General features: G+C 34.1%; 1 protein-coding gene across 2 annotated transcripts in view; it reads right to left on the minus strand.

Moving 5' to 3' along the window:
* The window catches only part of LOC126818358 (galanin receptor type 1), a 79,813-nt gene that overhangs the window by 8,086 nt on the left and 44,996 nt on the right, over nucleotides 1-26,731 (minus strand). For both annotated transcript variants that reach the window (XM_050545749.2, XM_050545750.1), the window contains one exon: nucleotides 16,494-16,566. The gene's annotated coding sequence lies outside the window, so the exon portion shown is untranslated. The remainder of the gene's footprint in view (nucleotides 1-16,493; nucleotides 16,567-26,731) is intronic.

A 26,731-nucleotide genomic window follows, 5' to 3' on the forward strand; every position in this document is an offset into this window, starting at 1 on the left:
AGAAGTTTCTAATAATTTGACTCTTCATTATCCAATATCAGTACTCGACATCCGAGCAGTCAAAGCGATATGGTTGAATGAATGTATTTGATGGCAAAAGGCATTTGTTAATATACATTGTGCTTGATAACGATAAGACAATACTTATCGAAACGTCGTGCTTGTGTATAATAAACCAGTGATTGTTGTCCCATATAACTGTATAGTTTTGATACATTCGAAGGCTGGCCTCGTCTTTTGACACCATAAAATCAAAAATGCCCACTTAATGCTTCGTGATTAGTCTAAGAGAGGTGTCCTAATTTGTCTTCGGAGGTTCCATCACCGACGTCCCTAGATACCAATTCTCACTCGTCGGTCCAATTAGCCAGCTCCTTTAGCTGTTAGCAGACGATTATCGTCAAGTTAGATGCTCCATTGAGAAATTTGAATTGAGCGGTCATCATCACCGGGGCCTGTATTTATCAAATTTCGCACCATAAAATGAATTAGTCTCCAGATTTAAGATAACAAAACGCCATAAACAATCAGACATTGTAAGACTTAGCGTTTGATTTATAAACAACAACTCGGCTGGTATCATTTAAGAAGTTGGTAAGCATTAATGGAATTGTCAATCATACGCGATGTCTTATAATAGCGGTATTATTGTAGTTGTTGCTCGTAGCTAATAACCGTCTGCATTGAAGCAAATAAAAGCACATTTTAACCAGATAAAGCATACATCACAGCCGAATTGAAGACTTTGTCGCCAGTTAAGAACAGAAATATCATTGACCACATCTAACTTTTCTCTCAAATCTTTTAAACATGGTCTACGTACATGACAACACAGACAATTTAGTTTCGTATACGACATAAACGCCGTTATTCATACATACCGATAGATATCGTTGAAATTCTTCAATGCAATTCACCTTATTGACAGACTGTATCATACTTTTAGAAATAAGGATTCAGAACCTTATCAAATTATTCAAAATTAAACCATTTTCTGACTATGTAATTGAATTCAACAATAACAAGTCGCAAACACTGATTGATTATTCGTTCCTCAATTAGACTATACGGGGTTTGTTTAGAGCAAAGTTTAACTACCAATTGGGTACCCAAAACAGGACTGTCTGGTGTGTAAACAATCTTCAGTTGATATCAAAAACATCCCACAGACTATCGCCATTACAGCTTGCTTGTTAGAAAAAACTAAAATTTGTTTTTCCAAGGTACTGAGCATCATCTTAGATATTGGACAAAGGGGTAAAAAAACTGTGCTATACTTATTACTCTAGTTCGTTTCCAAATTGTCCACAGCAATTTTTCAAATCACCACGATTAAAGAGGTCTTAAATTATACCGTTTTGCATCACTTTCCATCACCATCGTGTTCCTGATACCAATTATAGCAATTTAAGTAATTATCAACTGCGTATTACTTAAAAATTAAAAACAAAATATCAGGAAAAAGGCGAACCCAACTTTACCATTTATAGATAATTACAAAAGCATTTAACTGACTCTTGTGAATAACATTTGTAACTTGAACTCAACGGCATTTTCTGTTTCTGGAAATGGATGGCATTCCAGATGCAATAATTGCAGCAAATTACTGAAAAATTATACTTTATAAATATATCCCCTCTGTCTACACTGGGGGTTCAAATTACAATTTCGCATCAAAAATGTGTTAATCTTTCATTATATACCTAATACAGATATCTGATCATGAAAATTTTAGCCTGGCACAATTAGAGACTAATTGTATCAGTATGTCCCTACGAGGCCGTACATTATTGGATTATTATTTAGAATAGATGAACACACAACCCTAAGCTCCTTTTCGGCGACTTTTAATAACAGAAAATGATTACCGTTCTCATGCCATTAATCCTTGACGCAATTAAGCCCAATCAATTTGTTACGTATGTGAAAAATGTAAGAAAGATTTTTTCACGTATTTAGTTCGGTTCGAAAGTTCTAACTTATTTGTCTGATAAGCGGACGAAACAAAATTAAAATTGAGTACAAAAATGTAAAACTCTTTTTACTGTGTGAGGGTGTTAGCGTGTTGGGAATTACATCGCAATATAGAGGGTTAATTACTTAAACCTACGCAGTCTCACACCCTTTCATTTCTAATATTTGGCTAGATACACAAACTATTTTCTCTAAGACACAAAAATACACAATGTATGACTATGAATGTGTTCGCGGCGCTTGTTTCTCTTTCAGAGCATCAACCATTAAGCTGAACGTAGCTATTATAACGCGTAGAATCTATCGTCACTCATCCATTTATCATCTGGCAAGTGCAATACAATTTCCTTTTTAAAGTTTGTCTTGAAGCTATGATATTTTAGGTGTCAAAAATATTGTTTCACCATTTCAGGTTGGATATGTTTTCTAATCAATGATTATAAATCGTGGCTTTTGTGACAGTAGGACATTGGATTTGAGTATATATTATTGTAACAGCTAACATGGTGCGTTTTTGTTCAGTCATTACGAACTACTATTTTTTACCTCGTTGTAATCTACTAGATTATTCAACAATCAAATTTAATGTCATGCAGAATAGCGCTTTAGAACATCGTGACTGTATTCCCAGATTCTATAAGTTTGAGTACATAATCAAAATACCTGAATTAAATTTGGCAACTATGAAGCAGCGACGACGATGGTAAATCAATTTATGAAGTACTTTAACCGGAACCATTGTATATGACGTTAGGATAACCAGACAATGTATCGACCCTGACCCCCCCCCCCCCCCAAGCAAACAAATGAAAACAAATCCCAATTTATTGGACATACTTCACGATGGGCCGGATAACCAGTTATTTTATAATATGTCAGCTCTAGAAATGAATGAAAATTATTTACCGTCATTGGTTATAATTAAATATGTGCCAACCATTTCCAGGATATTTTAAATGTATTCCATTGTATTAAATGTCAAATCAAGCAGTGGTTTCTACATTACAGTATTTACACCGGCTCAATTAATATTCAAAATTAGCTCCGGAGTAAAACCTGACGATATTTACGATGAGGCAATCAGTTCATTATATTACTTTTTTTAAACATTTTATAACTCATAAATGCATATAAAACCAGAACAATCGATTTAAATGGCTAATGCATTTTATCTTCGCTGTAATACACTTTATTTATTCAACTGTTGATCTAGTTGTTTTGTCGATATTTTTACACAATGTCCAAATGAGAATAAATCTGTCAGAATGAGTGAATCAAATGGGGCTTTCTGCACCGACTGGGCTAATGAAGACGGGAATTTTGCCCGGAATTCCAACTGTCAATATTTTTATCCAATACTACCACACAAACTCCACTGACAAAAAAAAGAATGATAATGAGAAAAGCCGACTTTATTATTTTTCCACAAGTAACCGTAAACATGGTTATTATTGTTTTTGGCCTAACATTTACAGACACCACGACAAACAGCTGTTTCAATAAAATTTATGAAAATAAATAACATCATATAACTTTTAGTTCGTCATCAGTTGGTTTTGCAATTAGAACATAATATAATTCAATAATAGGTATCCTATCTCTACCAGTAGACTAATTTATATGTACTTCATCTATAATTATATTTTATGGCTTTTATTTACAAATAGATAATATATTGAAGATAAGTATATGAATAGACGTTACAATTACTGCAAAAAGAAACCAAAGGAAACTAATACGTTAAAGATGTATTATGCGAGGGTTAAATCTGCCTATTGCAGGTATTTTGGTGCTTCAAATGTTATATAAATCATTAATTAGGCAGTTTTTCACATGCCAAGCAAGCACATAATTCACCCTCTGGACCAACGGACAGCGGTGATATTGAATGTGTAGATTACAACAACCGCGCCATTTGATAATTTAAATCGAAACTTCGTTTATTATCGGAGCAACCGAGACTAGCTTGACAAAATCATAACTTCTCTCAGAGTAAAGTGATTTGATTCAACATTTTCAATATTTTCATTTTTCCTTATTAATTTTGAACTGCTATACGACCAGCCCTTTATCTAAATCTAACATAATGCATCTTTAAGCAGTTGGATCTTCCGCTCTCTACAATCAATGTCAACAAATTAATAACAAGATCTTTTAAATTTGAATTAAATAGGGAAGGGGGAAAATTTGATAGAGCCCCCCCCCCCCACACACACACACACACACACGCCCCTTAAGGCTTTATGAAGGATAAGAGTGCGCTAATAGTCCGATGGATATTTAACAAATTTTCTCTGGACCTTGTTTTGTCGGAATATTTCTTATGGATTAGGTCCCGTAGAATCCATTTCTGCCTACTGGGTCATTTGGGAGGCTCTGTGTTTAATGCTGACTTTCAAATGCATGCTTGCATGTGAGCATTCAAAACGTTTTGCTCAAAGAATTCTGTTGTAGGTAGAATCGAGCTCAATCTTGGCTCCTTCGATGATGATTTTGAAACTTTACCCGTTTTAAAATTTCCTCACACCAGAATTTAAAGTCATTTTATCAAATATTCCCATCTTCCCCAACTTCTAGATGCCAATTAATTTGCGGTAATTTACACACGCTCTAGCATAACGTGTAAGCGGTGACATGTTCATCTACTAAGCTCAGGCTTGGAATATAATATAACTACAAGTGGGCGGTGAAATTGGCGATGGGAAAATTGAATTCTTCTTGTTCATGATGAATTACACACTAGAATACATAAACACTAAGCAGGAAGTACAACCAGCTCTGTTTTATAAAACTTTATCGAGTTATCTTTTAATGAAACATGTTTTATTGATTTGAATCAATACGAGGACTAATGTTTTCATTATTGTACCGGGGCGTGAAATACATGTTTGATAACCATATTAGTCTACGAATGAATTTTGAACAAAGTTTTCCGATCCTAGAAAAAAAAGATTTCATTAAATAAAATTAATGGTTGCGAAAGAGAACGTCTACACTGCAATGGCCATTTCTTGAAAACATGTCAACCTTAAATAATTAATATATCCACCATTCGAGATTCAATATCACGTGAAGTGGAAACATATTATGGTTATGAGTATGGATAAAAAAAGTTCGCAATAGCTCCGTAAAAAGAACAGAAGATCCATATTTTCATATTTGCATCTTATACATATTTTGTCAATACTGGAAAAAGACTCAATATATGACCAACATATATTCTGAATCGACAGATTTATACCGTGTAAAATTTTGTATCCAAAATACATGTATATCAGTGTGTAAGACAGGATGTACATACTTAACGTGGCTAATCTCGGCTACACCGTCAGAAGTATATTAGCTTTGGGCTAAAATTTATGTAATCCAGCTTTCCATTTTTTTTTCAACACGGATTATATTAACTTCACGTAGTATAAAGTTTCATTCCCTATCTATGATATCTTGCATCTGGAAAATTTATAATAATCGATATCTCAAAATAAATAACGTAGTGTAAAACAAACAAGTTTATATACACTAACTTTAAGAATGATCTTCTCTTTATTATACCATGGCCGAGAGAGAGAGAGAGAGTTTAAAAAAAACCTAGGTCATTTTGCTTGCGCGTAGGGGTCTTTAGCAGTGAAATGAAACCGGAGAAACACCACAAGGGAGAGACGTACCGTTACTACGATAATAAAACAGTCTACGCTACATCATCATTTACCCATAACTTTAAGAAAAAAGCATTTTGATTGAAATATTATAACAAAAATTGTCAGCTCTTTATCTGATTCTCACATAATGTGCCTTTAAACTGCTCTCGTTTAAAACTCATTACGTTTATTTTTCATTTTAAACCTGAAAGACTAGACATTAATTCCACTGTGGTTAGTTTCTTTCAAAAAACTACTTACTCTAGAATAGATTCACCAGTTTTTATCTCTTAACTGTAACCCACTAGTTGCTCTAATAAAAGTATAAAAAATAATTGTTTGGAATTTTAAGTGTTCAATATAAATAATTTCCAATATTGGCGTATAACAAAATTCTAAAAAGAAATTCCACATCAGTTCAGATAAGACCTGTGTCTTAAAAGCATTTAAAATTTTAAACCTAATTAGAATAACGATTGGCAAGAGCAATAAAAATTAAACAGTGCTTGCCAGGTAAGATATGCCCACATTTGTAAGAGATGGATAGAGAACAAGCTAAAAAAAAACCCCGCGATAATCCAGACACTTACGATCTGAAAGGGACTGAGATCTTTGGGACATAAACATATATTTAACTTTAATCACAATCGGACAAAACTTGTGACCTCTAGAGGTTCCACAATCTGCCATTTTGTCTGGCAGTATCGTTTCGACGAATTTCCCAAAATTCGAACTGAACCTTCATTTAGGCGCAACAGTGATATATTTAAACGTTTTTAAAAAGTGGATAAAAAATGTGTGTGATTTCTCTTAGAATCAGGGGCCATAATCCAGGAAGTTATGTTCTAATATATATGTGCGAAAATCCACAGGAAATGATATCTTTGGGATATAAATATATCTTTGAAGTTTCATGAAAATCAGACAAAAATTGTGACCTCTAGCGGTCCCATAACCTTGGTATTACATACTTTTACACTATTTGCTTATAAGCAGCGGCCATTTTGTCAGGCAGTTTCGGTCAGATTTTTTACGAAATTCTAACTCAATCACCATCAGGGTGTAACGATGATATTTTTAAACGATTTTAAAATCGGATAAAAATTGTGACCTCTAGAGGAACCACAAGGGTCATACAATTAGGGGCCATAATCCAGGAGGAACAGAGATCTTTGGGATATAAGCACATGTTTTAAGTTTCATCAAAGGCGGATAAAAATTGTGACCTCTAGAGGGTCCACAGCCTCGATATTGCACATTTTAATTTGCGTACAGGGAGCAGCCATTTTGTCCGTCAGTTTTGGTCCGATTACACGAAATCGAACTCAGCCATCATTACGGTGTAACGGTGATATATTCGGATAAAAATTGTGGACTCTAGACCACACGCTAAAAACGTGATTTTCGTTCAATCAGGAAGTTACGGTCCGATATGCACGAATATTGAAAGGAACTCGGATCTTTGTGTTATAAACATATAATATTTCAAGTTTCATCAAAATCGGATAAAAATTTTGACATCTAGAGTGTCCACAAGCTAAAAACGTGATTTTTCGTACAATCAGGGACCATAATCCATGAAGTTACGGCCCGGTACATGCCAACATCGAAAGGAACCGAGATATTTGGGAGATAAACCTATATTTCAGGTTTCGTCAAAATCGGATAAAAATTGTGACCTGTAGATTGTCCACAAACAAATTGTAGACGGACGGACGGGTAGGGGCGACGACAATATACGTCCACATGAAAATGTGGGCTTATATAAATAAACCCAACACCAATCGTTTTATTTTTGAAAGATAAATATTTCAAGATGTAATTAGTTCTAAAAAATAACATTAATCAATAAATCAGGAAATGTTAAAGTACATAAAGCAGCTGTATATTTGAAAAATATAAGACAGATTTGTTTTTCGATTATCCATGAGCGGCCTGGGTTCTTTTGGTTTTTTTTTTATCTAAGCTCTTCAATCACAGCAGGATATTCCAGCGATTTCGGTTAAATCGACTGAGTAGATTAACATGATTAAAATATTCTTTACTCTAAAATTAGCTACCCTTCTGGTATTTAATCCCGATAAAAATATTTTTTGCCTTGTAATATCTGGTTTTAGATATGATCCATTCTTCTAAATTTGCCATTTTCCCCATAACTGGCAATTTCATTATCCCGTTAATCTCAAATATTCTCGAAATAAATATAAAAGATTCTCTTGAATATAGGATCAACGATAATATGAACATAACTGGTGATAAATTAATCTGAAATTTAGAATATCATATCAGATTTGTACCAAAATTAATTTAAAAAATACTTAGGTATAAAGATAGCTATAACGTAAAGCAAGCAAATGATTTCAAAGTGATAAACGGCATTGTGTGGTGGTGTCTACTTCCACAACTATCATTAACGAATTATAAAGGGATGCTAAAGTATGTTTCGTAGTTATAAGTTTGGAATGATAAACTTTAAATAAATAATTTAGTTACCCCCACCTTCGCCGTGCTTACTATGCACCAAGAAAACAGTTTTGCTCAATGAATTGCCTTACGATGTTTTGCATTGAAACCCTGATATTGCTGTCGATACGAATGGCCACTACAAATGGCCCATTAAAATATTTATTTGTAAGAAACAGAACTAAACTCTATCGAACTTCACCACCCTGTCTTAGTAACTGTCATTTCCCTGTAAACCCTATAGATTTTGGGATAATTTAATTTAAAGTACAAAATAAAACGCCCATTAAAGGCTTAACGTTAACCTAATTGACCATACATCTCTAAGTATAACCTACATATATAACGACAGTTTGGTGCTTTGATTTCAGGGTATCAAGTACTCCAAGTAGTACACACTAGTAAGAGTAGAATATTATAGAATAATCAAAATACCAAATACTAATCTAAAGCCAGATGAATTATCTGCAGCGAACTAGTCGAATTTAATGTGGAGCACTAATAAAAAATGTATATTACATAGGAACTAGATTAAATAAAATAAGATAAAATGTTATTTATTGTGTTGTCTGAAGGGGGTTTAATATTCATCGTCAGTTGAGGTTTTCTTTAACCATCGTACTAATTCAATAAGTAACAGATCTTTTAATAAAACTACACAGCTAGTTCGCCCATTTAACAATCATATACGTAGTGTTTTCTATTACCGTTAACACATCTGATTATGTTGGTAATCCAAGACGGGTCAATAGATATCTAATGAAAATGTAAATGAATAGACGACATTGAGTATTGTATACAATAATTACATCCTATTCTATGTATTAGTTGTAAGCCATATGTCCAATAATAAAAATATGTTTTTCGACCTCGATGTTATGGCTGGGTTATAATTAATACACATCTTTAATAAATAACCAGGTCCCCCTGTACTTGATCCATCCCATCTTCCCCATACAATGATAAACTGACCCACAACCCTCACCCCCCAATTTTATGCCTTGAATTCATGTTCCAATATTTTTTGTTTTAACTGCTGCCCGACAGGCAAGCATAATGTGTCAGTCAATGAAAGCTTGCAATACAAATTAACCACTCTGGATGTCGCGCATTATAACATGGTTTGTTAAATGTATTAAAGTAAACCTAATAAGCAACTTCTCCATACAAAGATTAAAGCTGCCCCACAAGAACTAAACAAAAGTGACGATCAAGGCTAGTGTCGCAACTTGAACAGTTGTGTCCAGAAGTTGTCTATATCCCTACCCTATCCACTTTTTATTAGCCATAGTATTGCCAATCGTCAGGTCCGATGCATGGTGAGCATACATTTCAAGAACTCCAGACCTGATAACATGCGCCCAGTAACAATGGTCTCATTCGATCCGACTATAAACACAAGCCGAACACAGTATTAGATCTGTCTGAACTTGTACATGTGTACTACTTCACCTATTGGTGACTTGATTCCCACTTCTATTATATAATAAAAATACTGTATTAATTTAGTAATCCCATTGATATTACCTGATAATTATGGCGGTAATATGTCGTGTTAATGTCGTGCTATCGTCTTATTTCTAACTTTTATACAATGTATAATCCAATTTCTTTATTTGTTCAGCGTAAATTTAAATTTTAATGCTATTTCATCTCATTTCTATTATTAAGACAAAAAATGTCTTCTTCATTGACGCTTTAAATGTTTAGCTTTAGAATTTTGACAGCGCTGTCTAGCAACCATCATTACAATGTCGTTTGGTGTCGCCACTGCGTGGTCAATTTGGAGAATTTTATTTGAATCTTTTTTTTATAGTTGAGCCAATTAATATTTATATACTCTTGATCTATAATCTTTTAGTGCTCTAACAAAAATGTCACTTTATACCACCCGAACGACTAGCCACTGCTCTTACCAGGCCCCCTACTGTATCAATGCCAAGGGAGGAGAACCACACCGGAGGTATCCTCCCAAAATTTAGACAATCATATCTTAGACACCTTAAAACAACAGCATATTGAGGTGCTGTTACTTTTGCTATATAGCAGAACACCTCAACAGAAATACAAGACAAATCATTTATTGATATTGTTAATAAATAACATATAATAGCACACATAATATGATAGCACTGACATATACATGGACATGTTAACTAATCAACTTATCATATTGTTGATATATATATATATATATAAATATATATGTACTTTTTATGAAACAGTCACGTATAATATACACTTTATACATTCTTTTTCACTGATCACAACAGAAATACAAGATAAATCATTTATTGATAAATCACATATAATATTATAGCACACTTAATTCAATAGTACTGACATATTATGATAGCACATTTAGTAGACTTCAGTTTACTCATTTTACTCATCATTCGAGGTTGACAAGGTTGCTTACTGCATCAAGGAATTGATTTGATATCTTGTCACCCTGGACGATATCTCTAGACTAGCTGGTCCTTCAGACGCAAAATTCTATTTTCAATTTCACTATAGACCCTCTTTCGTCTTGCGGCCAAGGTGGGGAGGACGTCTTCATCTTCATGGGTAATCTGGTTATTGTGGAGTGTGTGCATCTGTGTAGTTTCTTGCGTGGTGTGCTTAAGAACATGTCCTCTGACATTGCGACAGTATTCGCCAACAGTAGTGTGTTTACCAGATTATGTAGTGACTACGCATCTCCAGTATGTGCAAGCCTGCCGAACTTTGTTACGGTTATAGAGGTATACCCATCAAGTAAGACATGTGGTGTGCCTTTCTGCGATGTGACAAATTCCACTTTCCGTTATCCAGCCACACTGACATAATGCATCTACCCTTATACAGCATATTATATACACATCACAAAACAATAAACTTTTCAGTGCTTTTGGGTTTTATTTGAGTAAAATAATTCACTGGCGAAACTAAGCTTTATAATATTTCTGACATTATTAGTACCGTCCCTGTGATTTGTGGAGGCCGCCGTCATTGTATGGCAAGGAAAGTGTCTAGTCGTTCGGATCGGACAAAACAGGTGGAATTCGAAATAAAAGTAGACCGCAGGGTCGTTGCCCGGGTTAAATGTCCCTCATAGCACACTGTATGGCGTAATTCCGTCCTCATTGGCCCAGTCGGTTCAGAAAAGTAGGTCGTTAAACCCCATTTCAGTTTGGTTTAATTTTGTCAAGAATATCGCTACCTATGAAATTCCCGTCGCTTAATGCAACTATTATGGTTGAAAAAAAAACTACCACAAAGTTAAGTCCGGTAGGTGTAATGAAGGCATCATAAACAGATAATCCCGGTCTCCTTTAAAGTCGTCTGTTTCATTCTTACAATATGCGGGTTCTTAATTTATATCTTTAAACCATGTCAAGAAAATGTTTATCATTATAAAGTGACATTTTTGTTAGAGCAGTAATAGAAAATAGATCAACAGTCTATAAATATTAATTGGCTCAACTGTAAAAATCAAAATCAAATGAAAGATGAAATAGAATTAAAATATAACCTGAACAAATAAAGACATTGGATAATAAATTGTCTTAATTTAGAAATTACATGAATAGAAGTTAGAAATTAGACGATAGCACGACATTAACAAATTTAGAATTTTGAATCTATAATAGCGCAATAGATAATAACGTTCTCACAAACATTAGCTGTATTTGGTATAAAGTAACACCTATTTAAATTATTTAGTGCTACGCCATACAGTATGGAAACTGTCTACCGACAAAATTTCTTGGAAACAAAGAAAGCCCCATTATCCTCTTACGATATGTGGACTGTTTTTTTTATTATACAAGATTCTACAATATGACATACAAGATCGATTGAGCTAGCACTGTGCATTCTATTCAAATTATTAAAAATTTAGGCAACACGCTACTTCAATTTTACACTATTCAATAAAATAAATAATACATGCAGCATACTTTATTCTCAAATAACGTCGAAAGGACCAGCTGGTTTTTAATACAAACGTATATAAAAAAATTGCATGTTCAAAAAATCTATTGACTTTAATGTATTACCTGTCAGTACAATAATAGACATACCTAATATTATATATTTAGGTGTATAACATATGGTATCATTATATGATTAAAGGTTATTGTCGTTTACTGTTTACCTTCTTATACTTAAGTTGATATAGCTGCTATATAATAATACTTATGTTGTTATAGCTGTTATATAATAATAATAGTAAAGTACATTTTGTTAGGTTCTCATTCTCTAGTCTATTTTGTTTTTCAGGTAATATGCGTTATGTCAGTTAATGATACATTATGGGAGATTAGACAAAGAGCTGGCAGTTCGCACTATAATAGTTAAAAACGAGATAATATAAAGGGAATTTGCTGGAAATTTCTGTCAAATTGATCCACTCTGAACCGAGATTTTAGCGATTGAATTTTCGGCCTAGCCTCGATCATCATTACTAAAGTCGGTACAAAAAAAACATAATCTCGATTATCCATTTCACGATCAAGTCAAGAATAACACTGGTTAGGTGTACTTTGAAAAGCATTGGTTAGGTGTACTAGGAATGCTATTGATTAGAAGTACTTGAAATAACATTGGTTAGGTGTACTTGGAATAACATCGGTTAGATGTACTTTTGATACTTTTTGAAGAAGTCAGCCATTTCATTCTCTAGTATATTTTGTTTTTCTGGTCATTTGCGTTATGTCAGTTAACCAATGTGATTCAATGTACATCTAATCTATTAATATTATTACAGTAATGTAACGTATAGCTGCTGATATTTCTTGAAGAAATCAGCCCTTTAAATATAAATGTTAGCCTAATCCACCACAGACTCAACTTTGGAGTTAATTAGTTAACACCAAATTAATGACTGCATAATTTTGATATGCCTCTTTTACAATTACTGGCTTCTAAAAGAAACTATGAAATTGACAATTGAATAAAAAAGCAAGACATGTTGCACTTGACAATATACATATATTAGGAAATTTAAAGTCATTGGAGACATTGGTTGTGTTAAGGTGTCATAATTACTCAATGTTTCAGTCTTATTAACCAAATTTAACGCATAATTTCCTTTGGTTATGACTACAGACAACCAAACGCTTATTATTTGAATGTATAGCGTAAAAAGCAAGACAAGGGAGCGGACGGGTTGGGTTATTGCCAATATAGTAAATGAAATGAAATGGGGTTAACGCCCTACTTATCTGCTCCGACAGGGCTAATGTTATGTGCTCGCCAATGTGTACACGGAACGTCGGTGTTTCCTATCAATTTGACCGATTATACATGTACGTTGTCCCTTGACAGGCCCTTTGTCTTAAACCACTGACAAGGGGGGGGGGGCACGCCCTGCCAATATAACCCTTCCAGTTTTGGTTTATTGATCTTTACGGTATATTTAAAACAAGGCTTGTTAAAAGACATTTACAGGATTCAACTAATGACCATGATCTGTGACAATTTTTTTTACTTTAGTCGGTTATTTAACCTGTGACTCTTACCCCATATCTGTTAATGGCCAGACAACTAAATACAAATAAAGAACATCTATTATGTGGTCTAAATATAGAGTAGAAATATTATTGATGACATTAACAACTCGCTAAAGATAGCCCAGTCAGATAACACAGACAATGCAATTAGTAATACTATGAAATAAAATCAGCATTCGTACATTCAATATCTATAAATATAGGCCTCTAATAATACCGTATCCCACGCATGATGTCTCTGGATGATGAATATGACAATGTATTACCGTTACGAATCTTTCATTTTAAGTTATAAGTATTGTGGAAATAGCCAAAAAGGTTTTACCCGATTTATTAACTAACATTATTATACGAATCTGCGGTCAAAAAATACATCAAAAATCACTATAAACACACGTTAATTTACCAATGGTGATACATTGAAAGTACGTTGACAAGTTTATTGAACAATACATCAGATTGGGAGATAGATTATCAGTAAGTTTTATGTGAGTTTCAAAAATGTTAAGTGTAGGTTTTTAGTTCATATAAATGTACTGTCTATCGCACTAAACGTGTTTACAAATGGTAATTAATTTATTTCTGCAAGCGACATTGATGGATTTTCATATACGCAACTCCAATAGGAAATGAATATAGCCAAAACGTGCTAACAGGCATTCTCAATGACACTGAATATATTATTTTCTATGAATTTACACTGCTCCGTTTGTTATCCGTGACAAATTTGTTTTTAGTGGCACGATAGCTTTGATATGTTTGTGATAACTATTGAGAAAGAAAGTTCTTCGAATTACTACTGTGCGGAACACGGGTTAAAAGATTCCTGTAACTTAAAAAGCATTCTGAATAAGTACGTCGGGTTTAGACCAGATTCTTTACACGCAGGAAGTGCTTTTGTGGATTCAATGAAATTGGCAGACTTATTATTTAAACTTTAACTGATCTTTATTGAATCACACGCATACCAACATTTTTTATGCCTTAAAGAGTAGCACAAATTGTTTCTATATGAACTTCTAAATCTTAAGGTGGAAAATGAACTGACAACTGACCAGAATATTTCAGAAATGATTTACATCCACATAACATGTCCTGAATTTAATACAATTGTTTTAAAAATACGAAAAAACACTAACTAACAATCGAAAAATGGTGTTTAGCTATTTCCCTGCCTACGTATATTCATAAAAGCCCCCCCCCCCCCCCCCGATTGCACCGTCAATAATGTTTTTTTTTCTGTCCAAAGTTGGCATTAGATTTTGTCGAATTTTACTGTTAATTGTATTAAATATAATATGATGGAACTGGATATTCAATTCATCTCATAATTGACGGCTCCCCAAATAATTCAGCTGGTGTTTTGTGCCGTGTAAGTCCAACAAATTAGCCGTATCAAAAATTATGATATGATACACATGACAAATGATCAGACTGTTTTATATCAATATTGCATAGTTTGGTATATATGGCTATCCATACAAAAATAGCAATAGCTAAAACGAGTGTCTTCTTTCGGATCTCTATAAAGACTTCCTACGTCCTCAATAACATAGACACCATGAGAATAATTTAACTGTATGTTGGGATTATACGCCATCACATAGGTGATTTAAAGGCCCGGAAGATATTCATGAGTAAAATATCTAACAACCAATTGTTTCGACTAGTTTATACATCCTCAAGCACTACACCCTCCACATATACTCAATATATAAATTGTTGAAACATCAGAAATACCGAACCATTGGAAAACATGAGGCTATGTTTATCATTTGTATTAAATCATTGTGAGATTATATTGTCTCTAATCATTACAGTATATAGTTGGGATAAAATCCATTTAACCATAAAGTCATGTCTTATTTATTCTGCAATAAACTACAGAATGGGTACATATTCTACTCTGTACAATAACCTACATCAAATTATATAAACATATTCTATGATTAATTTGGTTCACCATAGCAATTTAATAAAGTGTATTTATATACTAATGGGATGGTAATATCCCTCGATCACTTTGTTGCCGCCTTGGTCAAAGAATCGGCAAAATCCCTATTCAAAAATACCAACTTATCTACAGTGAACGGCAGAAATGGAAATGCTCTATAAAAGCAAACTGCATTGATTTATGACTGTAAATCAACAGTTTCACCAATACCGATCATCATCAAAGCTGTCTCAAAAGCTACATTAAAAAATATTTTCTAGCTCTTTATTTTCCAGCTCTTAGCTAAAAATCGAATTCCACCCTTCTTAAAAATGGAATTGACATAGAATATATAGATTTCCCTAATGAAGTTCTGTAAATAAAGCATATATATAATAATTAGCTCTGCTATCAAAAGGGTTTATTTTTTCTGTCAGATGAATGCATTTTGTGATTAAGGCATCTTATCTTATACAAGGACACACATTACTATTTATCCCAGATTGTATATCTTCTTGTTACTCGCTTTTGTTAAAGCAGATCCGAGTATAAAAAACTTCAAAAGAATTGGTATTAATTTATTTGCTTGTGACATATCTGGTGGCAATCAATTATGTTTTGTCAATAGTTGGTTTCGAACTGACATCTCCTGACTTTAATATAACAACTTTTCGTCTTCACAGGAATTATCAGGGAGTTGAAAATCTTTTGTGGAGCTGTTACCGTTCTCTACTTCAGTTGTTAACAATAGCTGATTTCCTTTATTTGCGTCACTTTCCGAATCTCCAAATCGTTATTACGGATCGACCATGGCAAATTGTATATGCTAAAATTTCTATTATATGTCTAAAATTGGTGGACACCAAAATTGTTCTTTATGCTTAAAGCAATATACTTGACCACATGCTATTGCGTATTTCAATTTCCTTTAAACAGATTTTATATAAGATGTGGTGATATAACAATATTACAAAAAAGATATATACTCACTGATTCAAGCAGATGAACAACCAGATTTTATTACCAGGAATTTACACGTTCTAGTTATCCATAGGATTACAATCTGTGAACAGAACAAAAAAATAAATAAATTTTCTAATGTTCCTTCTATCAGTTATAAACGACTTGAAACTTTTAACAAACTTTTATCATATCATAAAAACAGAAAACATGTTTATGAAATATTACACCGTTTCTCATTATATAGACGAGTAGTCAGTAAAAGAGGTTTAAATCTCTAGCTAATGGCTTGGGTAAATATCAAAACAATGAAGCAGCAATAGCGATGTTTGTTGGTTGTTGACTATTGCGGTATTCGAGCTTGTCGTGTTAAAAGCACAGTTCTTACAAAACCAGCACCACCATTGACAAACTCACGCACCGTGACCAATAATCGAATGGGTTTAATTGTTACTATAAATGCGCTATAGAAAAATCTAACCATGTTCTGAAGAGCGATACTTGGAGAGTAATAGCCACTGCATGATACCGGATAAGAATCTGATAACGTTTCTAAACGTAAATTGAATAGCTGCAATTTTATTTAGATAACCATTAATGATTTTGGTAAAAGTATTCTTATGTGAAAGATTTCAGATCTTAAGATAAAAAAAACTAACTAAAACAACAGCAACGACTGGCCAATTTAGGTCTACTCGAACGTTTCTCGGAAATAAATGACAAAATATCTCTTTTATACAACTCTTCAAATTGATTGGCCATTTAACAAAAATATCACTAATTACCATTCCCAGCATAGAAGCAAACAATGAAAACAGGGAATGCCATATCGTCTTATCCTCTGTATTTATACAAATTTATATAAAAAAAGTGTCATTAAGAGTTTAGAAAAAATATGTAATCGTAAAAGATTACCAAACATGGTAAAGGTCAGGAAGGTTTCAATCAATATAATATGGATTCTTTACAAATTTAAGACGGACTTTCTTAAAATCTCAAAATGGACAGCTTACCTTCCCACATAGTTGAAAGAAGGCGTTTTGGGGATTCTACACCGTTTGATTCCTAATTTTCCACAAGGGAGCCGTAGATTACGTTCCAACACCGAAATAGGAAGCCCCTCCACATGCTGTCATAGATATGACACCGTTTGGTTCCTTTATGTCCACAAGGGAGCTGTAGATTAAAGTTCCAACACCGAAATAGGAAACTTTTCCGCGTGCTCTCATTGATATGACAATCATTTTATGGGACTTGCAGATTAATTAGTCTGGTAGGTGATTTGTAAATACAGCAGTGGATTAATTATCTTAGTTTCCTTAGGGTATCCAATTCCAACCAGAACTGTCAATAACAAATTGCACTATAAATCCCCAAGGAAGGCACAGTCAAACGAGGGAATATTAACCAGTTACATGTATGCACCATGTATAGGATACGGGTACGTACATGTTGTAGAGAAATCCGAAAAAATGTTATGAGCTACAATGTTAATACTACTGCAAATTGAGTGATAACGTTGCCTAACTATTTTAATAGATTGTTTAGAAGCCATATTGTTTATGATCGCGTATTCTCCCTATGATGGTGTATAAAAATAGAGACATATTAAAATAACGGAAGTGGACGATAAAAGAGACCTTTTTACACATGTGTAAAAAATTATCGCTATAACTCACACCTGAATGTGTAAAAAATTATCGCTAAAACTAAGTCCGCATGCATTCTTTACTTCGTGTACATTGCCTGGACTTTATCTTCCCCCAGTATAACATCGGACTTGCGCAATCGTAGGTCAACTCCATTTGGGGATTACCGATCGAATATGTGATTCAAATATCTCTTGATTGAATTTCTAAAACCATAGAAACAAAATTCTCGTTCAACAATAACCAAATTATGACCTTCACCTTTTCGTAATACTAATAACTTGGCCTTACTTTTCTTTAAATTCAATAATCTCCATAACCGCCTGAAGTTCATCCATTATCCCACACACCAATTCGTTTAACAAGTAAACAACTGTATATGTTACAGACTATAATAGGCAGTATGCATTCACGAATCCTTAGCCGATTGATTTGCCGTAATTCGACTATATCGTGCAATCGGAGGTGTGCAAATTAGATTGTATGCAAAATATTAGGTCAGAACCACCATTTAGATTTATTCAGACACACAACACTTTAAGTTGGTCAGTGTATTGAATTTTAGTTGTTGAGTTTGGGGTTATCGGGACAGGTACAATATTATTCTTAAAAACATAATCAAATACGGTACAATGAGTACCCGTCTGTAATGGGCGCGTATCTACAATCTTACAGTGAGTACTAGTCTTATAATGAGCACGTATCTATCATATATGTCAGTATTTATTAACACAGAACTTAACTTCGAGTAACAACAATTGTTTAAGCTTGGGGTCGTAACTCGGGAACTAATTTTGCAAAATGACGTCCAAATAGATTGGATTGGAACCAGTGTTAGCCAAATACTAACTACCCCTGATAATTTTATGATAATCCACAAAGAACTAAACTCTGTAGAGAGAGTACAATTTACGAGTGTGGTAATGTACTTTTAGCAACAGGGGCAACAACACTGGAAATCTTATTGCACAATCCTCAACATCTACAAGGCTAATCGTAAACAGGAAGTAGACTACTCCTGAAAATTTAATGTAAATCTGCGAATAACTTTACTCTCTAAAAGTGGGTAGATCAAGAGTGTGGACAAAAAATTGAATGAAATGGGGTTTAACGTCCTACTCTTGAGTGTGGAAAAACCAGGGCAACTATATTGAAAAACCGCAATAACAAACATAAATTATTTACATGTTTTTTAATCAGATGTTCCCTTTCAATTAATATCATTAATTAAGCCACAATACAACACCAACTCACTGAATAGTACAACAGCATATTGGGAACTATGCAATCTTTTAATTCTCGTGCAATAATTAAAAAAAATATCAACTTATTAAAGAATAAGGTTTCAAAAACTATCTTGATCTAGTTTACATAGTGTGAGACGTTCAGATCAAATCAATCACGAAACACTAACCAATTTTGGTTAAGTGTTTGTATTTCATTAAGCAGAAGGATCAAATGGAATATTTTTCTTCCATATCAGACGAATATTGCCGTCAGAATGTTATAAAAGGGTTAGGATACATGGTTAATACTACAAATGTAAGTCTAGTTCATCTGAAGATATGTTTCCAAAACGTTTTGGAAATTTAACGGTTTAGCCAAGTGAGTTGAACATATTGAGACAAAAGCTTTCTGATCAATCGCTACTAAAATAACCAAACCCACTCCCTCGAGAAATATGCAATCTAAAATCTATATTGTGCAAACCTTATAAAAACACTCACAGCATAAGTTTTATATTATTTATTATACAACAAGGAACTTATGTTATCAATCAACCAAAGAATGACTATCCTCCAGATATTAGAACTAGAAAATATAATGATACAAATATTCAAATCTATCCCGGAGGAAAGATAATGTGTTTAATGCGTCATCATGCAGTTAGTTCAACTACATTACTGGTTCCTTTAGGAACAGTTTTTGATTGGACCCTCCAACCTCGTGGGTTTTCTCCGGGTCCTCCGGTTTCCTCACACTGTTAAAGACCCCTACGCGCAAGTGAATTATTGAAATAAAATTGAACCATATGTTAGTCCCGAAATTACCCAGTTTGTGTCGAGTTGGCGCTAAACCCCACACACTCTCTCTCTCCTTCTTTTGCTCTCTCTCTGATCGGACCTTTTATAGCTGAAAATATGAAAATGGGCCCCCCTCCCTCACTTCGGTTCTAAGGCTTTTTTCGAATCCTTGCCGTCTATTTTTCACCATGATTTTTCTTTGTGCGCCAAAAGGAATCGTTTCTTGCAACATCCGACACAATTTATAATAATCCACCACTATTTTCAAGTAGAATTTGGCGATTTAAAAACACAAATAAGATTCGCTTGAACTGATCCAGCATTATGAAACTCACGCCTATGCAGAGCGGATCTCACGGTCTCATGGCCGTGTTTAGCCAATATTCCAAATTTAGGAATGGAATGTTATACCGTACACGAAAATTTTCGCACAACGCCCACGGTGTCGCATAGTTTATGTCGGGAGTAGGGATCTAACTTGCAATGTCGATGATATCTTTAGCTTCCAGTTTGTACAATCTTTCAAGTTATCGGTTCCTTTTTCGTCTTTAAACTCATTTTGCAATTTACTAACGAAGGTACCACAAAACGTTTATCTATGTATGATAAACGATGTGTTGTTTCATGTGTTCCAGGGATAATAAGTAGCCTTTTCGTAGGTTTAATATTACCTGACTAAACGAATAAGACAGCGACTGATAACACCAACAGGTTGTTTCAAATTACTATGTGGTCGAGTAAAAATATATCAGAAGAAAGAGGCGTCATAACCAAGCCAACTATCACAAGCACCGGTTTATACAGTCGTTAAAGACTTTACGCCATCTTCATCAACTGTCATTGATTTTAATTATAATATACCATGTCTAAACATGAGATAAACAACCATATTAGTGCGTAACCATAACAATACCGGCGGAAATGAGAATAACTTCACAAAACGTTTAATTGACCACCAGGAATACCCAAGTTAATAGTCCAGAATTCAATCCTCATCGATTATCTTTACTAATTATCACTCCTTTCTAGCCATTCAGATAATTAGCCGCGAGTAGTCAAATTTAAGGTCCATACGTCACTTATGTAGAATACTTATTGCCTCCGTCTGGCTAAATCATCTAATAATAATCCAGTCAAATCCCAATGAAAAATAAACTTAATACGTTTACAAAGTTGACAAGTCGTATGGCGTTTATATAGTAAATATATATACATTATGTATATCATAAAATAGGCTTATTAAAACTGAGATCGATATTGTCTAGAAATTCGTTTAACATACTGTTTGGTTTATACGTAATTACGTAATATGACACCTTTTGTTGCAACATACATTATCAATCTGACATTATACTTTAGATGGCCTCTACTAGATAAAGATCTGACCCGTTGTAGTAGGAGGTCGCGTCCGGGGTCATACGAGCGGCTTTTGACCCTATGATGTTAGACATTTGATAAACGAATCAGCGTTGATGATTTAGTAGGATACCCACAGTTCCGTGCATAGTATGTCAAGAACTCGATGCAATTAACAGACCGTTTCATTGGCTAAACCTTCACATCAACCTGAACGCGGGTTATATAACAACTCTTCCAGATCTTAGTGTAGTAAAGACAAGTAAAGCGAAATTTTGGATTGTAAAAGAACGAAACGAAATAGGATCTGTGTTTTAATCAGATTGCATTTATTATATAGAGCAACACATGTATTATTCAAAATAATACAATTTGTTGTCAACAGAGGAAAGGACACCTCTCTTTACGTGACTTTAGTAATGGTCAATTACCAAGGATAATAGCGTAGGGTGAACTGAAACAGAAATGAAATGAGATGGGGTTTAACGTCCTACTGTTCTGCTCCTAACCTGGGCTAATGAAGACAAGTAACGGACACTGTTAGCTAATAAAAATTAGATTACAATTTCTTTTCTCTTAATGTTTATGGTTTTCACACTATATTGTAGTTACTAAACCCACTTTTTATGATATACTCTGTTCGGCCAGCCACAGGTCCATGGTTATCAAACTTCATACTATAACCGAAACCCTTACTTAGATATAGGTCTACGTCCGCTGCCACCTAGGGTCATATCGCATAAGAGTCTCTTTTTCGTTTTTACATTTCTACACTTTACCACAACATGAAGCCGTGTATACCAGTAGTCAATTTGTTTAGTGATAATATCTAAACACCCTTTTTAAAACAAATATTTGAGATATCATTGCAGTGCAACACAATAACATATAAAACATACATAACCCGAAGTGCTGCGATATGTTCGATTAGTTAGCTTCGCCTGTGGTTAACATTTCAGATAATATTTATGGTAAACAGAAAGCGGCTAACACAGTCGGGTTAATACCCTTTGTACACTTAGTGTTAAAGGAGCTTAATCACTAATATTTTGGGCCTAGAAATTGGCACAAATGGGTCGCAACACATATAATAATGTAATATAAATTTATATAAACTGTTTTACATTCAATCGTTTCCGTTTTACTGTGAATTGTCATCTGTTATGTTCGGCGAAATACGCCAGAAGTCTCAACCGAAAGACAGTTTCTAGCGTCTGGTTATTCCAGTTAACACCGATATTATATATTGCGCATGCTCTCCAAATAAGAATATGGCATCACCGTTTGACATGACTTGTGGAATATGTCTAGCCTCATTCTTTGAGCACCTTGTTACAAATGGCGTTGAAACGCATTATGGTACACGATTCGTGTACCAATGGTAAAATGTTCATTTTGTCTTAAATATTGGATATCAGAAGCCCATCTTTTCCAGGTAAGACCACAACACCAATGCTGATTTAAATTGCAAAAAAATAGTGTTTTCAATGTCGAAGATTTTGGATTATATTTAGTTACAGACTTAGCTACTTTAAATCAAAATATCTGAATAAAGTCTGGTTAGTCCTGGTTAACAAACCAGCTAATATTCATGGTAAACTGAAAACGGCTAACCGGTCGGATCAATACCTTTGTTACACCTAGTGTTAAATCAAAATATGTGAATAAAGTTTGGTTATTTTTTTTCTCGTTATACAAACATCAAAATTCACTAACTTGAATGAGTGAACGGTGAAAAAAAGAATTTAGATTATAGACAATTGCTTTTCCATCCAGTTTAAGGATGCTATTGAAATATAACATCAGTAACTTCAGAGAATAATATCAAAATACAAGAATTTTGCTTCGGGTAATCGAGAAGTATTCAAAAGGAATCAAAATATAACAAGCTGGACTAATGATCTTAAATAGAGAGTTGGTGCAGCTTAAAATTCTCTCCTTTTTATAATCTTCTTTTCAAAATCTATCCCTTAATATCAATATTGTTAAAGATAATAAGACGTGCATGACAACCATCAAATTAAATGAACCATTTGACAGACTGTCGTGTAAGGTCGCCACGGTAAAAGATTAACACAGCATGCTAACCGTCTGTCTGAGAACGTTACAAATCAAGGCTTTTAACACTTTGCGCTTTTTAAAGTCATTCAAGTTATTCGTCGCCACCAGATGAAAATGTCACAGATAGATTTACATATATCCATATAGAAAATGGTGGTCATTTAAAGATCAGCGAAAGATCACGAACGGATTGAAGTAGGCGAATTAAAGAATAAGTGGTGGAGAGACGACCATAGGTATCTCTTGAAGAGCAATGCAAATAGAGCAATTCAATCAATTAGTACTGGCTGATCCAATTTACACCTTCTTAGTCTCAATTTCCACTGAAACATACATAACTGTCTTGGACGCAAATTGTCGATTTTATCTCGCGATCAAATTTTTGTCAAATCGGAAAACTGGCTTGCCAAATGTTCATACGAATTCTGTAGATTGAGACTGATTCAGACCTTTAATTGCTTAGTCAACAATCGAGATTTGAATAGCAAAGTTTTGCAGCAATGAATCGTGTAATTTAACGTCCTACTTTACTGCACCGACAGGGTTAATGATGACGGGTGTGCGCCATGCAGTGTTCTATGAGGGATCTTTTACCCGGACAGCGGCGCTACGGCATATTATTATTATTTCGAATTCCAACTGATATACGCCTAGACACTGTTCTTGCCAGACATTTCCCACGTCAAAAAAAACAAAAAAAAACAAAACTATTTGTATTTGTAAAATAAATTATGTATTAAACTGGAAAGGTGTTCGTCAGGTTTGACATAGACCAAAGATCCTTGCTTTTGACGTCAGACTTCAGTTGTCTACAGTAATTATTAATTGTATAAAGGGTAACAATGATAAATGTATAAAGCAATGAATTTTCATGTCGATAATATTTATAATGCACAAAGGAATTTGAATAATGAATCAATTATTTGGAAATGTATGGAATATTGTAAACAATGCTGATGTGTTTTGATAGGGCCGTACAGGCAGTAAGATTTAATTTTGTTTGATCGCCATGCGGACTCTGCAACACGTCATATAATAAATACAGTAATAATTCTGCTCATATGACCAATACCAAACCGCACTTAAAGTTAGGATTGATTTGAAGCTGAAATGCCAGCTAACTCACAATCCTTTCCTAAATAGATACCTCTTCGCGTTTTAACTAAGTTAATTTTCTTAGGTGTTTTATAAAGTAATCGTCACATCGCAGTGAATTATAAGTACATGGGAAATCCCTCTTTTGATCTGCATTCGCGATTCATGGACATTATTCTTGAAGTCACACACATTGAAAATAATTCCGCTGTTTAGTTTCCATTTCACCGTATTTGACGATGGTTTCATTTTCATTTATTTCAACGTAAATTGGTCGCTGCGGAACTGGGATTTCAATTAAGGGACAAATGTTAGGCTGAATGATAACTCATCAATTTGAATTTTAGTACCGTGTATGCAGCGATTTAAATTGTTCGTTTAAAGAATCGAGGTTTTGATTGTGAATAGGAAAGGTTGTGTATTAGAACCACCAGGCTGATAACTTATGCCATTGAGCAGTCTAACCATGATGGATTGTTTTATTGCAATCCCACAGCTGAACGATCTTAAATGTCACCAAGAAAAAAAAAAGATAACGGTTTCAATTGAAATATTTTCCCCCGACAAATATGCCTTCAGTGATGAAATCATTTCCATTCTCTCCTGGCAATTGATCTAGAACTTGATCAAAGGAAAACAATTATATCTCTTGTGGCAAATTCAATTCTTGTTTTATCAATTATTTTCAAACTAAAATTCAATAGATTTTAATCTGTAATCTGCAAGCTTTTTATCTGATTATATTGCACATTTTCAATGCTCGTTTTTTTCCATATAAACATCGACTAATGTTTAAATTATAAACCAGATTTTCTACATACGTTTCTCTCAACGTATTGATATGTGACGTATGGAAACAACTACAGCTACGCTGCACAAAAACCTATATATGGTATAAAATACAACGACTACAGAGGATTATTAATGCAGGTCCCAGTCACGCACAAGCAAGCATTCCATATATAGGAAACCGACCAGTGGAACCGAGCGGATGACCTGTACCTTCACCTCTCTATGGCCAATAACAAGACAGCGGCGTAAATCCACAGATTGAGCTCGATGATCAACAATCATTTGAGTTAGGATGTCGTAACCCTAGAACTACTTTTGTAAAATCGGCCCCAGATCGACTGGAACTAGTTTTGCAAAATGGCTCCAAATAGATCGGATCTATTGTTACCTAAATATTAACTACTCCTGATAGCTCGGTGATAATCCACAAAGAACTGAACTCTGTAGAGAGGGTACAATTTACGAGTGTTGTAATGTATATTAGCAACAGGAGCAATACAAATGGCAATTATAATTTGGAACCGCCAACATCTACAGGGATAATCTTAAATAGAATGTAGACCCAACGTCTAAAGGGCTCATCGTAAACAGAATGCAGACTACTCCTGAAAATTTTACGAAAATCGGCGAAGAACTTGACTAAAAGTCAGTATAAGTCAGAGTGTTGACAAACCAGGGCAACGATATTACACAACCATAATAACAAATATAAATTATTTACACGTTCTGTTGGTGAGTTTTTCCGTTCAACCAATGTGAGTAATCAAGCCAAATTACAACACCGAATCACTGAAAAGTACATCAATGCACCTAAATGCATCTATCCCAGTATTTTGAGAATCTCTTAATTCTCGAGCAAAATAAAAAAAAAAAAAAAATATGGACTTAATAAAGACTCGGTTTTCAAAAACTATTTTGTCTTCAATTGAGTAAATACTGATATGACCGTTGATGAAACTAGGGATAAACTATCTTGGTCTAGTTTACATAGAGTGAGAGGCTAAGATCAAATTCATCACGAAGCCCTTACCATTTTCGGTTAACTGTTTGTATTTCATTATGCAGAAGGATCAGGCGGAATATTCTCTACCATATCAGACGAATATAACCGATGTCAGAATGTTATAGAAAGGTTAGGAAACACCGTTGGTACTAAAAACGCAAGTCTAGTGCATCTAAAGATAAGCTACTAAACGTTTTGCAAATTTAACGGTTTAGTCTAGCGAATCGAACATATTGAGACAAAACCTTTCTGATCAAGGGTTATTAACCTCTCTTTCCATGGCATGGT

This window comes from Patella vulgata, chromosome 4 (assembly GCF_932274485.2).
Source record: "Patella vulgata chromosome 4, xgPatVulg1.2, whole genome shotgun sequence".
In the NCBI taxonomy this organism is placed as follows: domain Eukaryota; kingdom Metazoa; phylum Mollusca; class Gastropoda; family Patellidae; genus Patella; species Patella vulgata.